This window comes from Myotis nattereri (genome assembly GCF_964212035.1).
Source record: "Myotis nattereri genome assembly, chromosome: 13".
NCBI lineage: Eukaryota > Metazoa > Chordata > Mammalia > Chiroptera > Vespertilionidae > Myotis > Myotis nattereri.
In genome coordinates this window covers 10,404,414-10,418,498 of record NC_138088.1, presented here as the reverse complement: position 1 = coordinate 10,418,498, position 14,085 = coordinate 10,404,414, and the positions used below count along the sequence as shown (strand labels likewise).

Below are 14,085 nucleotides of genomic sequence, written 5' to 3'. Positions count from 1 at the left end.
GTTAAGTGAGACAATGCCATCTTCCTAGTGATGGAAGCCATTTTGAGTAGAGTTTTCATACTCTCAGCCAGCCAAAATCACTGTATTTTACCAAGCGAGGCAATCTAATTATCCCCATTTTCAGCTAAGGAAACTGAGGGTTAAAGAAGTTAAATATGATCTTGACCGATCCAAGATCATACAGTGACTTAAATATCATAACTGGGATCAAATTTAAGCCTGTCTTACTCCAGGACCTACTGCTCAGTGTTTGGCTGTCCCTCTCTTGCACGTGTATATTTATTTGAAATATGTAACACCAAAGCCCTTAAGCCAATGTCAGACATGTCAAATAGTTCAGATATGTCAAATATTTAATTTATAAGTAAGCCACCCCCTGACCTTTAGCTCAGGAGTTGGCTACTTTTCTGTCAAGGGCCACATAGTAAATGTTTGGGGCTTTGTGAGCCCCGTGGTCTCTGTTACAACCACAAGTAATTGTGGCTTCAAAGCAGCCACAGACAGTGCACAAAGGAATGAACTTAGCTGTGCTCCCATCTAGTTTTATTTACAAAACAAAATACAGTTCAGAATGGGCCTGTGGGCTAGGGTTTCCTCACCCTGGGCTCTAGGAATGAAATTTAATTTTTGGTTAAGGCTCACAACTAGGATGGATAAGGGTGGGTATAAAAGTGGATGCTCCCAGGTGTGTACAAGAAAAAGTCATACCAAGGAAGAGCAGAGGTTACAGAGTCCCGGAGTCGGGGGGACAGAGGATCTTCTCCCGTTGCCAAAACCTAAGGTGTGAAGAGGGTGGTTCTGTTCTGTTCCTACTTCGTAGTGCTGATGGCATAGCTTATATTTGGGCAGAGAGAAGGGGATCTGAGGACTCTCACCATCAGAGAAGCAAAATCTGGAGGACTGCCAGCCTCTTATCTGCACCTTAACTAGAATTTCTGTTAAAAATTCCAAATTGTCGCCCAGCCTGCATGGCTCAATGGTTGAACATCGACTTATGATGAACCAGGAGGTCACAGTTCAATTCCCAGTCAGGGCCTATGCCCAGGTTGTGAGGTGTGCAGGAGGCAGCCTACTAATGATTCTCTCTCATCACTGATGTTTCTAACTCTCTCTCCTTCTTCCTTCGTCTGTGAAGTCAATAAAAATATATTTTATAATTCCAAATTGTCTCATCACTACTTTCAAAAACCACTGTCTTTTCTAATACTTATATTATTAAATGAACCGCAGACACTTTAATACATAGCAGCTCTTTCTGCAAATGAAGAGACAAGGGTCAGAAATGAACGCGTGATTATAGCTATTTAATTTTGGCTTTAATTGCTTTCCAGCAGGCACAGAGAATGGACCAATTTTCTCAAAACAGTATTTGCTCTGAAACAGAAGTCTGGGAGTAAAGTTTAGTCAATAATGCAAGCCACTTTGGGGAAGTACATGATGGGTTTTCCTTCTTTTTCTCAAATAGTGTGAACACTTCCTTTCAATGGCTTAGCATGAAATTTACTGTGAATTTTATGCAGAAACTAAAATATTGAGCCATTTGTGTCTCCCTTTGCCTGTCAATAAACTGAAAATATAAAAGAGTATATAGAAAACCAAGGTTGAAAGATGGGAAAGTTTTCACGCCTCCTACCCTCTGGCAACCACCGATCTACATTATGTTTCCGTGGATCTGCCTAGTCTAGACATTTCATATCAAAGGAATCATACAGTATCCTTATGTCTAGCTTCTTCCCCTCAGCATAGCACTTTCAAGGTTTCTTCTGCTGTAGAATATGAGCTCTTTATTACTTTTACTGCTGAATAATATTCCACTGTCTGGATATACCACATTTCTCTCCATTCATCACCTGATGTTTCCATTTTTTCCCACTTCGAATAATGCTTTTATGAACATTTATGTACAAATATGAACTTTTGGTTTGCATGGACATTTATTTTCAATTCTCTTGGGTACGAGGGAATTGTGGGGCTTCTATGATAAGGCTGTTGATCATTTTGAGGAACCACCAAACTGTGTTACAAGCAGCTGCACGTTTTTTTGTGTGTGTTTTCTTTGTTTTGTTTTTCACCAGCAGGGATGATGTTTCCAGTTTCTCTACATTCTTTCTGTCAGCACTTGTTATTATCCATTCTAGTGGGTGTGACGTGGTATTTCACTGTACTTTCAATGTTCATTTCCATAATGACTCATGATGGTGAGCATTTTTTATACTGGACATATATGTATATACTAGAGGCCCAGCAGGCAAAATCGTGCACCCTGCCCACCCACCTGCCACCCCACTGCGCTTGTAGCCCTGCCCACCCACGCTCGCATCACCACGCCACCAGCCTGCTGCCACTGGAGCTTGTGGGCCACAGGGTAGGGACCAAGAGGTGCTCCATGCACCTCCTGGTGACCCGTCATTTGGTTGTTACGGCGTTATGGCATTAGGGCCACTGGCCTTTTATAATATAGATAATCTTTAGAAAAATTTATAATTGAAAGTTTTGAAGGAGAAAACATATTACATAAAATTGATATTTGCTAGAAGCCAATAACACATTGGGCCCTTTAAACTCTTAGAAAAATGAATTATAAGTAATAGTATAATAACATTGTATAAATAAAATTTAGAAAAATCCAGAACTTGCTGAAAAGCAGGTAGACATGATTGAGCTGAGAGTCCAAGGTCCACAGACCTCTCCTCTGTGGCAGGTGCATTCTAAACACCCACCTGCTTGCTGCATTTTCATAGGCTAGTAAGACAATCATGATTGAAACATAAGTACCTCTCTCCTCTCACACAAAACCATAAATAAAATGTTTGAGGAGGAATGTAAAAAAGTCTCAGTTCCTTTGCTGAGATGAGTGTGGCACTGGAGTTGCAGGCTGTAAGTTTGTGATAACATCACAGTTCTGGTGACTGGGAAGGGCTCCCACTTTTGATCAATCTGGCCTATTTAGTAACAAACAGGAGATCCTTGAGCTGCCCTATAAGGCACATTTGTATTTTGAAATTCTGTAACCATATCTAGTCCCCCCAAAACTGCTAAGAATGCAGCCAACATGCCCCCTGACTGGTGTGGCTCAGCGTTTAGAATGTCAGCCAGAGCATTGGAGGGTTGCGGGTTCGATTTCAGTCAAGGGCACGTACCTGGGTTGCAGGCTCATTCCTGGCCCTGTGTTGGAGGCAACCAATTGATGTCTCTCTCTCTCACATCAATGTTGTTGTTTTCCTCTCTCTTCCTTCCCCCTCCCTCCATTCCACTCTCTCTGAAAATCAGTAGGAAAAATATCCTCCAGCGAAGATTAACAATAACAAATGCAGGCCGCTCTGGGTGCTGGGAGCACATTTGCTGCTCCTCTCCCCGGCCCCAGCACTTAGCAGGCCACCCAGGCACCCACAGGCTCACAGGCTTATTTCGGGGGGGGGGAAGGGGGGGCGAGCACATGCCTCATAATCGCTGAACTGAGGGCTCACTTCTACCCTAGGAGCTAGCACAGCACTCAGCAGCCTTATAGGAGGCACTGCATGATAAATTGTTAAATGAATAAATGACTTTAATTGGCATCATGCAGAGAAATTGCAGAACTGAATATTAAGTTGATGCACATTTAAATGTGTTAACTTAGTATAAAGGTAAAGAAGGAAAGGAAGTGCTTGGGGCCAAGCACTGTGTAAGGCCCACTACCAATCAGTAGGAAGTGGGTCTTATACATTTTAGGAAGCCTTGTGAATTACACATTTTCTCATTTTAGGAAGCCTTGTGAATTACATATTTCCTCCTATTCAGTGCACTCAGGCTCAACATGCCAGTAGGTAGTAACGGTACAATGCAGAGCTTTGAGTTAGATCTTTTGGCGTAGGCACATGTCATTCCACACAGAGGCTAACGCAGAGTCCGGGTGTGGGACCTAAACACAAGCCTTCCGGCCTTGGGTTGGAGGAATCCCACAGTGTCACTGAGAGGATGAACATGGGTGCGGAGAATGCCACCTTTTAAGGACGTGGAATGAATGATGTACAGGGTTTTCATGTAAGGAGATTTGGGGGATGATGTCATTGTTTTATAACCTAATGGCATATCCCTAAGACCTGGAAATTGTCCAAATGATAAAGGACTTCAGTGAATGAAGAAATTGTCTGTTTTGACAAATGTGGCATTTTAGAGGTTAAAATTGCATGATTGATTTTCTACATTTTTAGTTAGCAATGTTTGAGTCTTTTCTTTTTAAGTTTGGACATGTTGAAGTTCAAGTGCCTTAAGTTTCCAAGGTCCCTTTAGACTGTCAGTGTATTTCTGATGTCCCTTCATGATTTCGTGGCCCAGATGCTTTGGTTGCGTGCAGATGCCCTCTCCTCCTGTGGGAACTTCTCATTGCCATGCTTTCTAAGAATCTTCCACCTGATCTAGCATTTCTTTATTTTCTCCTGTGTGTCTCGCACTCAGCTAGCTAGAGTAGGAGCTGGAGATACAAGATAGCTTGACCACATGGTCCATGTACTGGAACGACTATCTGTTAGTCTTCTACAGCACTTTACTATGATTTTCATCATGTTTGCAGCCAGCTGGAGTTACTCCCTAAGATCTCTCTGGCAGTTTTTTTTGGAAACTTGCTAACTTCTTTTTTTTTTTCATACCCAGATTTATAGACAAGATTCCAAGGGATGGGCCAAGGGTAGGCATAGTTTTTGAGGGCATTATGCTACGTGAACTAAGTCAGACAGAGAAAGACACATACTCTATGATGTCACATGTGGAATCTAAAAAAAGCCTAAACAGAGAGTAGAATGGTGGTTAATCTCAGTCTCTCAAAGAATCCTACGTAATTCTACAACAGAAGTAAAAACATGTTTCCTATGGGAAGACGGCATTAAGACACATCTAGTTTCTACCTCAACCCTCTCCAGTTCTTCTTACAAAGAAATGCACCTGAGCCATCAAACCCCTGCTGACAACGCTGCCCTCTCTCTGAACTCTCCTGGAACATTTTTTCTACTTCTACCATGACCCTTGCCCTCATTAGCAAATGCTATTAGCAAGGGTTCAAACCAAGGCCCATGTGGCTGCAATGCCTGTGCCTCCTTCATGCCCCATATGGAGAAGAAGGTTCTTGGATTCCTGAGCATGAAAATAGAGGATTCAGATAGGAACTAAGGATATTATGGGGGGGAGTAGGATTTTACCTCGCTAATGTGAGTGATGTACCTTTTTATGAAGAGATTTTAGAATTTGTCAATGTTTAGACATTATTTCAAAGCTGTAATAGCATGACAAGGACATTTGAAAGATACAGTAATAGAAATTCTCAGTGTCAAAAACTATATGTACTTTACTGTTTGTAAAGTGTTTCAGGCTGTGCCCAGAAAAATGGGTCTTGGGTGGATGTGTGAGACGATGAAAAATGATCACATCCTAATTACTCTCACATTTACTCACAATGATAGAATGACTAATAGAGTGTGGCGGGTAGAGGCTCGAATACAAACACCTTAAACACATCCCGGCTCAGTGCAGATAGAACTGTAGAGCGAGGGAGGATGAAGAATGTCTGTTATGGAGTTTTGCTTCTCTGGTTTTTACCCCTGGCTTTCTATTTACCAGCTGTGAGATACAAGAATACTGAATGATCACTCTGTGCTTCTATTTCTCTTCTGAAAAATGAAGATATTTATATCTGATTAATGGCTTTATTTCAAACATCATTTTCAAATGTTAACTTCTAGGGTTTCTATTATCCTAAGATTTTTCTGGTTTGAATTGCTGCAACTAAAGCAGCTGAGACAAATTGAGACCACGAGAAAGTCTGACATGCAGTAGCATGCTTCATCAATTACATTCACTGTTAAAATATTGCACTGATTCTAGTTGGCGAGTAACCACTGCTCAAAACCCCTCCGTGAAGTTTCTCCACACACCCAGGGTGCCCTGCACCAGGCTTCCCCATCATCCTCAGGATTAATCCAAAGACCACAGAGTTAACACCTGGGCGCCCCGTGGTCTCCAGGACCCCTTTAAGCTATGGCCAGGTTCATTCTGATTGGTCCTGTCATTTCCAGACCAGTTGATATTTGGAATATCAACTCTGCACATACTTGACAGGCAAGAAATTTGAGTCTGGGAGACATTTCTTGAGTAAATAAACATAAATGTGTATCAAAAAACATTAAACCATTTTTATTGTATTCACGGACATAAAAAATAATGCTGATTACTAGCAGTCAGCTTCAAGGACAGTCATATTAGCATATATAGGTTTCATTTCTCTCCAGAAACATTACTGAGATGGAGCTGCCAGGTGGTGTTACCTTGCCATGTGGAGGGTATATGTGTGCCTGTGATGTTGGTATAACTACCACTGTGACAGCCAGTATAATACTCAGAAAGCATAGGTGAAGCATATACTATATGCTACGTCCTGAGGTTAATTATGGGGACATAGAGAGGGCCTTGCCGGGTCCCCAGGAATCCATCATCTAGCCTGGGAAGTGTGGGGAGCAGACAGACAGCGTTAAATTGGAATTCAGAGTGATTAGTACAGTATGAAAGGCAGGAAGGAAGTGTTACCGGACACCAAATCCTGGCAGCTCCTGCCAACCTCAGGATGTGGGGAAGGCTTCCGTGGGAGCTCACCTTTGAACTAGGCGTGAAGCAATTAGAAATGTTTTGCCATGCGGAGACACACCGGCCATGGAAAGAAAGGTCAATGGTGTGTAAAGTCCCAGCCTGGAGGGGGCCTGATGGTTCTGGAGTTGTGGAGCACAGCAACGGAGGGGCAGCTGCGGACGGGAAGGGAGCTTTGTGCTCAGCCTGTGCTCAGGCTGTCACTCGGGATTAGCGTGAGGAAGTCGGGTGGGGAATAGCTGAACACGGGCAGTGTTTGCTAATCTTGCATAGTGAGGGCCCGGGGAGGGCCAGGCACAGCAGGAAGAGAGCTCAGGTGTGCCCTCAAGGTGGCTGCGTCACCTGCTGACTGAGCGGAAGGCTCTCAGGGGGGCTCAGGAAGACCAGGTGGAGGCTGTTGCTGCATGCGCCAGGGGTGTTCACCCACTCTGTGTCACGTAACGTGCATCTGGGAAATAAAGATGTCACAGAATGAAACCCTGTCCCCACCATGGTTAGCCATCCGGTGGTGAAAGACATTATTGCATGAGAAATCACATCCCACGAGGAAGTTGCTTAGGGGTGTGTGGGAAGGAGAGCTGTGTAATTCAGGCCTGAAAGGCATCTCATGAACACCCCATGGACCTGACCTGGAAAAGAGGTACAGACCTGGAAACTGTGAGCTGCGGGCTCTGTGATGGAGAAACCGGAAAGGGCACACGACACACCCCCTGCTCTCTCCTTCCTTTGGGAATTCAGTACCGGCCTGTCACTACAGAGGGCCATGTTCCCTCCTTGGTGGAAGGTATCAGACTTTCTGGGTACCTGGTGCTGCTCATGCAAGTGAGGAGACATCTGGAAAATGGGAAATGATCCTGCTGGCAGCCAGACGGTGACGTTCCTAAAGGAGCACACGTAATGTCCCACCCAGCTCCTCTGCGGTTTTGTTTGGAACTAGAGGTAATCATTTAAAAATGTCTAAGCATCCTCCTCTTCTGACCAGTGTAAGCGGTAGCTGCTCCTGTGTCCACGACAATTCCTCCTGCAGGCCTCTTGCGTCCTGAATTTTTAAGTTGTGCATTCACCATAGTGTGCCCTGCTTTCCTAAGGGCTCCTCAGCCTAGGGGTACTCAACTCACAACCCAACACGACTGGTGTGAGGATATGTTCTTGGGCCGTGCTGGCTGCTATAACACAATACCATAGACTGGGTGGCTTATAAGCAACAGAAAATAAATACGTTTCTACAGGTCTGGAAGCTGGAAGTTCAAGATCAAAACTTCAACAGACTTAGAGTCTAGTGAGAGCCCACCTCATAGATGGCTATCTTCCTGCTGTGCCCTCAGTGGTGGAAGGGGTGAGGGAACCCTCGGGGTCTCTTCTAAGAGCAGTAATCCTACATGCCAGCTTCACCCTTATGTTCTAATCACCCCACAGGCCCTACCTCCTAATACCCCCTCATTGGGCGTTAGGATTTAACATAGGAATTTGGGGGAAGACACAAACACTTGGTATACAGCAAATATTCATCCTCTATATTGGGCAGCCGAGTAAGCACTAGCAACACCACACACACACACACACACACACACACACACACACACACACAGCAGCAGCAGCAGCAGCAACAAGCAACTGAAAATTATGTTCCTATCTTCCAGAAGCCTATGGTCCATGGGACAAACAGATGAAAATAATGAAGGTTATAATTTTCAGTAGAGAATTTGAGGCTTTCCCCTGGAGCAAGACTCATTTCTGTTACACTTTGAGAAATAAGCTCAAAGCCTGGACTTCCCAGGCCTAAATGTCATCTGTGGTTCAAGTCTCTGAGTAGCAGTCAAATTGTCTCTGCTCATTAGAATGAAAGACAAATAGAAAAATGAAGGGCATGGGGCCTTGGCCTAAATGGGCAAAGTGCCCCTGAGAAGAGCCTATACTTGGCAGGGCAATCTGAAGGAATTTGTAAAGAGCAGAATTACCTAGTGGGAACTCAGAGAATTTCCCAGAATGTTTCGCTGGATCCTAATATGTGCCATGGGTGAAATCTGCAGGTTGCTGTGAGTGTGTGGCAGGTTCAAGACCTATTCAGGAAGTAGAATCACCAGTAGTTGGTGATTGCACACGGAGGTGAGGTGAAGGGGGTTCCCTATATGCACTAAGGGATCAATGATGTAACGTTAGCCAAGAAAGAATCCTGAAGTTCAGTTTCCTACGAGTTAATTTCTAGGTCCCTTCGGGATAACCAGGAGGAAAGGAGAGGTAGGCAGACTGGTGTTTAGAGAAACCTTTTATCTGGAGGCGTAAGGTGCGTAGGAGATAACAGGCAGGACCACCCAGACAGCCAGTTCTCAGAGTTTACCTTGCAGAACTACCTGGGGACTTCTGACCTCCCTGCCTGGGTCTGGTGCTGTAGGTTTGTGGTGGGGCTCACGGTTATGCTTCTAATACACCCCCAGACAATGCTCTGCTGCTGGCCTGAGGACCACACCCAGAGTAGTCCTCAGTCAGGGAATAAGTAAACCTGAAAACCAACCCAAACAAACAAAAAAAATCATACAAATAGAAATAAAAACGTGGCCCCTAAAGGATAGTACAGTAGAGCAAGCTGCAAGGTCAGAGTCATGTGATCTTGTGCCAGTGATGTAAAGCTGTGAGACTTGATTTCTCCATTTGTAAAATATGCATAAAAGCATAAATAACAGTAAAAACTCATACTGTTGTGTTAAGGCCAGACACAGCTAAAGGAAAAGCTTAGCACTGTGCTGAGAGTAGACCAGGAGTTATTTGAAGACCTGTTCTTAAGTTAGTCAGCTTTTACATACAAATTAGATGAGACCGAGGTTACAGAAACCAAAAAGCAAGGGGAACGTCAAGGCTATGTGACACCATTGGAGCCAGTGAAAGCTTTCGCCATGAAGGCAGCAGCTGAATGTCAGATTCTTCTGAGAGTCCAAGGAGATGGGAAATGTTTAAATATCCAGTGGATTTAGAGAGAGTGACATAGACTGAAGCCATTCAGTACAGCGATGTGGGGAGCAGGACGGTGTGTGTGAAGCACAGAGCATAGAGCCCACCCCGTGCCAACGGCTTCAGTGACAGCAGGTGCTATTACACCTATTGGAGCTGGATGCAGTTTGTATGGGCATGTGCGTGCACATGCAGGTAGAAGGGGAAATACTCAGCATTAATAAGCTCCGCCGTTCCCAAATAAATGCGATTCCGCTGAGCAAGCTCTGTCCTGGGAGCGTTTGCTTAAGCCAGAGAGGAGTTTCTAAAAGCAACATTTCAAAGGGGGAGGTGGCAGGTAGGTCATGCAAATTTAACAAGAGTCCTGTTTACGTGGGCGGTGAGAAATGGTAGCTCTGGGACACACAAGGAACCTTCAGTCCTCACAGCAGGCCTGAGACTCAATTGAACTTGAAATTCCTCGCCCAGCACTCCCCATTTCTCCCACGCCAGCAAAGTGAACAGCCATCTGATCTCGGCTGGGCCACGGGACAGAGCTATCTTTGCCTCTTGCCAGCTGAGAAATGGTTTGTTTCCCTTTCCTTGCAGCTTTCCTCGGCCCTTCAGTATTTCCTAGCTCAGTCCCATGCCAGTGCTCCCTCCTGGGGGGCACGGAGTGGCAGATTCCGGGGGATTGTAATGTAGAGCAGCAGGTTGATTCCCACCAGGGCTTCCGCACACCCACTGCTGGAGCCAATGACCTTATTGAAATGGCTTCTGGCCTGTAAAAGCATTTTCCGAATCCTGAAAGCTTTTAGATGCACCACCAGATTCTTAACTTTTCTTGGAGAATTGTCATGTTATGAACTCAGTGGGGGAAGGAAAGAACTGCTTGATGCAACTGACATTTTCAAGCCAGGAAGGTGAAGAGTGTGTTAGGGTCTACGCGGGCCTCATCATTCTCCTTGCTTAGGTGTGCCCCCTCTTCAGATCAGTAGGTGCCATGCCTTTTCCTGGGCCAATGACATCATTCCCCTTTAAGACCTCGCCCGAAGGCCAGCCCTTTGGGAAGCCCTCCAAGATAACTGTAGCCCAAATGACATTCCCCCTTTCTTTGATTATCTGCTGCAGTTATTATTTGTAATAGCCCATTTGGCACTCTTGTTCCCACAACAAAATCTGTGCTCCCCGTTGTGTGTGGCATTGTGCCGGCAACATAGAAATCCTCCATCCGCAATCTTCAGGTTCCACTCGGTACTTAAGGGGAAAACCAGTCATTGTTTTAATTCATTAATAAATTAACTTTCATTGCAAAATCTGCAGGGATTTCTGTCTTCCAGCCTTACATTTTCTTCCCATTTCGCCTTTAATGCAGTAAGCACCACCACCTCCCACTGTGCGTTTAATTACTGTACTGATTGCTTACTTTGTAGGCTACATGATGTGGAAAAAATACAAAACTTAAAAGCAAGGCACTCTCCCTGACCTCCCTAGGGGTAGAGACTGAAGCCCATAAAAATATAAGAAAACACATTTAACTCTAGAGATAACTAGTGCCAGACGAGTGGTCTGGATAATTGCTTAACCCCTGCGGCCCCAAGTGCAAGCCCTATCCCCCTTGCCAGCAATGGACTTCCTTGACCTGAGACCTGGACCTTCGGTCATGTGCTTGGAAGAGCCTTCCTTAGCACCATCTTTGTTCATTTTAAGCCTAACATTCCTTTATCTTTCAGGCCTCTCTTTTAGAAAATCTCTATACATGTATTTTTTTTCTCTTCCCCTCCATCCTGGTGAGTTTTCTTTACCTTGCCCAATGTCTGTAATTTTAGGTGAGTAGTGCTATACGGGTACTATATGGTCAAATGCTCAGGTGAATTCAAAGATTTCAAATATATTGATAATTGCAGTTTGTTTACCTACTAGAGTCCAGTGCATAAAATTGGTGCACTCGGGGGGTCCCTCAGACCGGCCTGCGCCCTCTCACAGTCCAGGAGCCCTTGTGGGAGGTCTGACTGCCGGCTTAGGCCCGCTCTCCCCAGAGTGCGGGCCTAAGCCGGCAGTCAGACATCCTTAGTTCTGCAGCAGAGGCGGGAGAAGCTCCTGCCATCACAGCTGCACTTGCCAGTGGTGAGCCCAGCTTCTGACTAAGCGGTGCTCCCCTGTGAGAGTGCACGGACCACCAGGGGGCAGCTCCTGTGTTGAGCGTCTGCCCCCTGGTGGTCAGTGCGTGTCATAGCAACCGGTCATTCCGCAGTTCATATTTGCATATTAGCCTTTAATTATATAGAATAGAAAGATTAAGCCCAGCATCCCATTACTTTTTATTATATTCAGTTACTCAACTAATGTAATTTTCTTTTAATTCAGTCAAGTTATTGTGAAGGATAAGCAGGTGCATTTTAATTTAATTTTGAGGTTCTGTGAGCAGTGGAAATAGGAAACCTGAGTATGTTAAGCCTGACAATCTCTATTCTCTCCCAACGTGGGTGTTTGCAGAGGCATTTACCTGGGTCTCTGAACCTCTGATAGAGGATGACATGAAGGGGAAAGCAGTTGGTAGAATGGGGAGGTAACCACTGGAGACAGTAGTCGTCAGATGAAACTAATTGATTGTAATTGCTTTGCCATCGTATTGCTCTTGGAGCCTGTAGCTTGTTAAAACCACTGATTATGAAAGAAGGATCTCACTTTTTATGCTGTAGGTCATGTTAATGAAGAGCTGTTCTTAGAGAAATGATCAGTGGATATCAATAAATGGATAATAGAAATTAAAGGAAAACTTAATTAACTTGATCATGAGTTACTATACTTCAGCAGTCACAGTAGCAGTCAACTGTGTGGTGTTCCCTACTGAATCTTTTGCTTGGAGCTCTTGAATTTTAAGTATTTCCCATGGGAAGAGAGATTGAGCCTGTGAAACTATTTATCACATACTGTCTTAAATAACAAATCATCCTGTAGATTTATCTTGGAAAACAGAAGATATGTCTGTTTTACAGAGCCTTTATTTTGTGACAAAGTATTAATGGGCAGGTATTTTGAAATGGAAAAAATAAGTCCCCATTGTATCACCAAGAAAGGATATTAGAAGTGGGTTCTTCAATGCTCATGGAATATGAGTAGTATATGAGTGAGCATCTGTCTGAATCTGAAGATAATATTTATTTTTCAATATTCATCAATGTTAAAATGAGTATACTAAAATGATAACATTAATGTGAAGTTATATCTAACATTTTGTTGTAGGATGCGCATTAATGTTCATATGATTGTAACTATCATATCTTTCATCCTGGCATTTAAACTGTTGGTGATGTTAGAGTGATCACATTTACTGAAAACGTTTTTACTGAGCACCAGTTCTGATTAAGGCTCAGGCTCAGTCTGGCCTTAAGGAACTCACAGACTAAAGGAACAAACGTGAACAAATGGTTGCTTGTAGCATTAAGCACAGTGATGCCAGCGATAAAAAGTGCTAGGGGGATGCAAGGGGAAAATAACGCGCACTCTGAACGATTTCTCGGTGTCTTCCAGCAAAGCTAAAGATGGTCTAGATTGGAGCAGTGTGATAGTTCCTGGTATTTGGGGAAACGAAATAACAGAAATTAGGGGGTGTATTTTAGGGTGCAAGAAGATGAGATTACACAGGCAAAATTCCACATGGCCTATGTCTTTCTTTGCCCCACTATGGGATTTTGAGTTATTCCTATGGGAATGGGGCTCCCAGAGGAGTTTTAGATGTTGAAGGACAGGAGTGAATCTCCTTTTAGGAAGATCACTGCCCCCTCAGTGTGGATGATGGCCAGGAACGGCTCATTGCAACCTCCAGGTAGTAAGCAGGTACAATTGCCTATGCTGGTGAATATTAGTGTTAATGTAGGCCTGTGAAAAGGAAATTAAAAGAGCTCAAAAGCCGAATCATTTTTCATCTTTGACTTTTAGAATATATTTTTCCGAATGTGAGATTAGTGCTAATACACTTGTTGCTGAAAACGTGAAACTAGAATGTCTACACGTGATAATAGAGTCTGTGTCTAGCAGACAGCACATACTTATGGCTAGTTTTGTGTTTAGGAAGTAGATGTAGATGTGTTGCTTAGTTGAAAAAAACGTAAGTAATTATGATTTTAAAATACATGTTTAAGATAATGCTTAAAAAATGGCAATAATTTGGTTCTGTTAAATAATCACCAGAAAAAAATTTCACATTAAAGATTCTGTTTCAGAATTTGGAACATTTGCATTTTAATTGCATAACAAAAGGATAAAGTGAAGGGATAATTGGCTTGGCTATTAGCCAATTACAGCTATAACTGAAAAACAAAAATAAACAATCCAAAAACCTCACAGACACTGACAATGGTTTCCACAAACAGTCACAATAGACACTGATCAGATGTTTGATGACATTTGGCAACACTAAATGGACGGGGACATTGTTTCAGTCCCGCACACAATGTGTTTGTTAAAACTGAAATTAATGAGAGCAGATTGGAGGAGTTTGAAGGGTCGTTCGGTTTTCACAGCGAATGCATCCTCAGATAAGGC

General features: G+C 43.7%; 1 protein-coding gene across 3 annotated transcripts in view; it reads left to right on the top strand.

Annotated features, from left to right (window-relative positions):
* The window catches only part of NRG3 (neuregulin 3), a gene marked incomplete at its 5' end in the record, with an annotated part of 1,046,633 nt that overhangs the window by 459,337 nt on the left and 573,211 nt on the right, over positions 1–14,085 (top strand). The gene's annotated exons all lie outside the window — the stretch shown is intronic.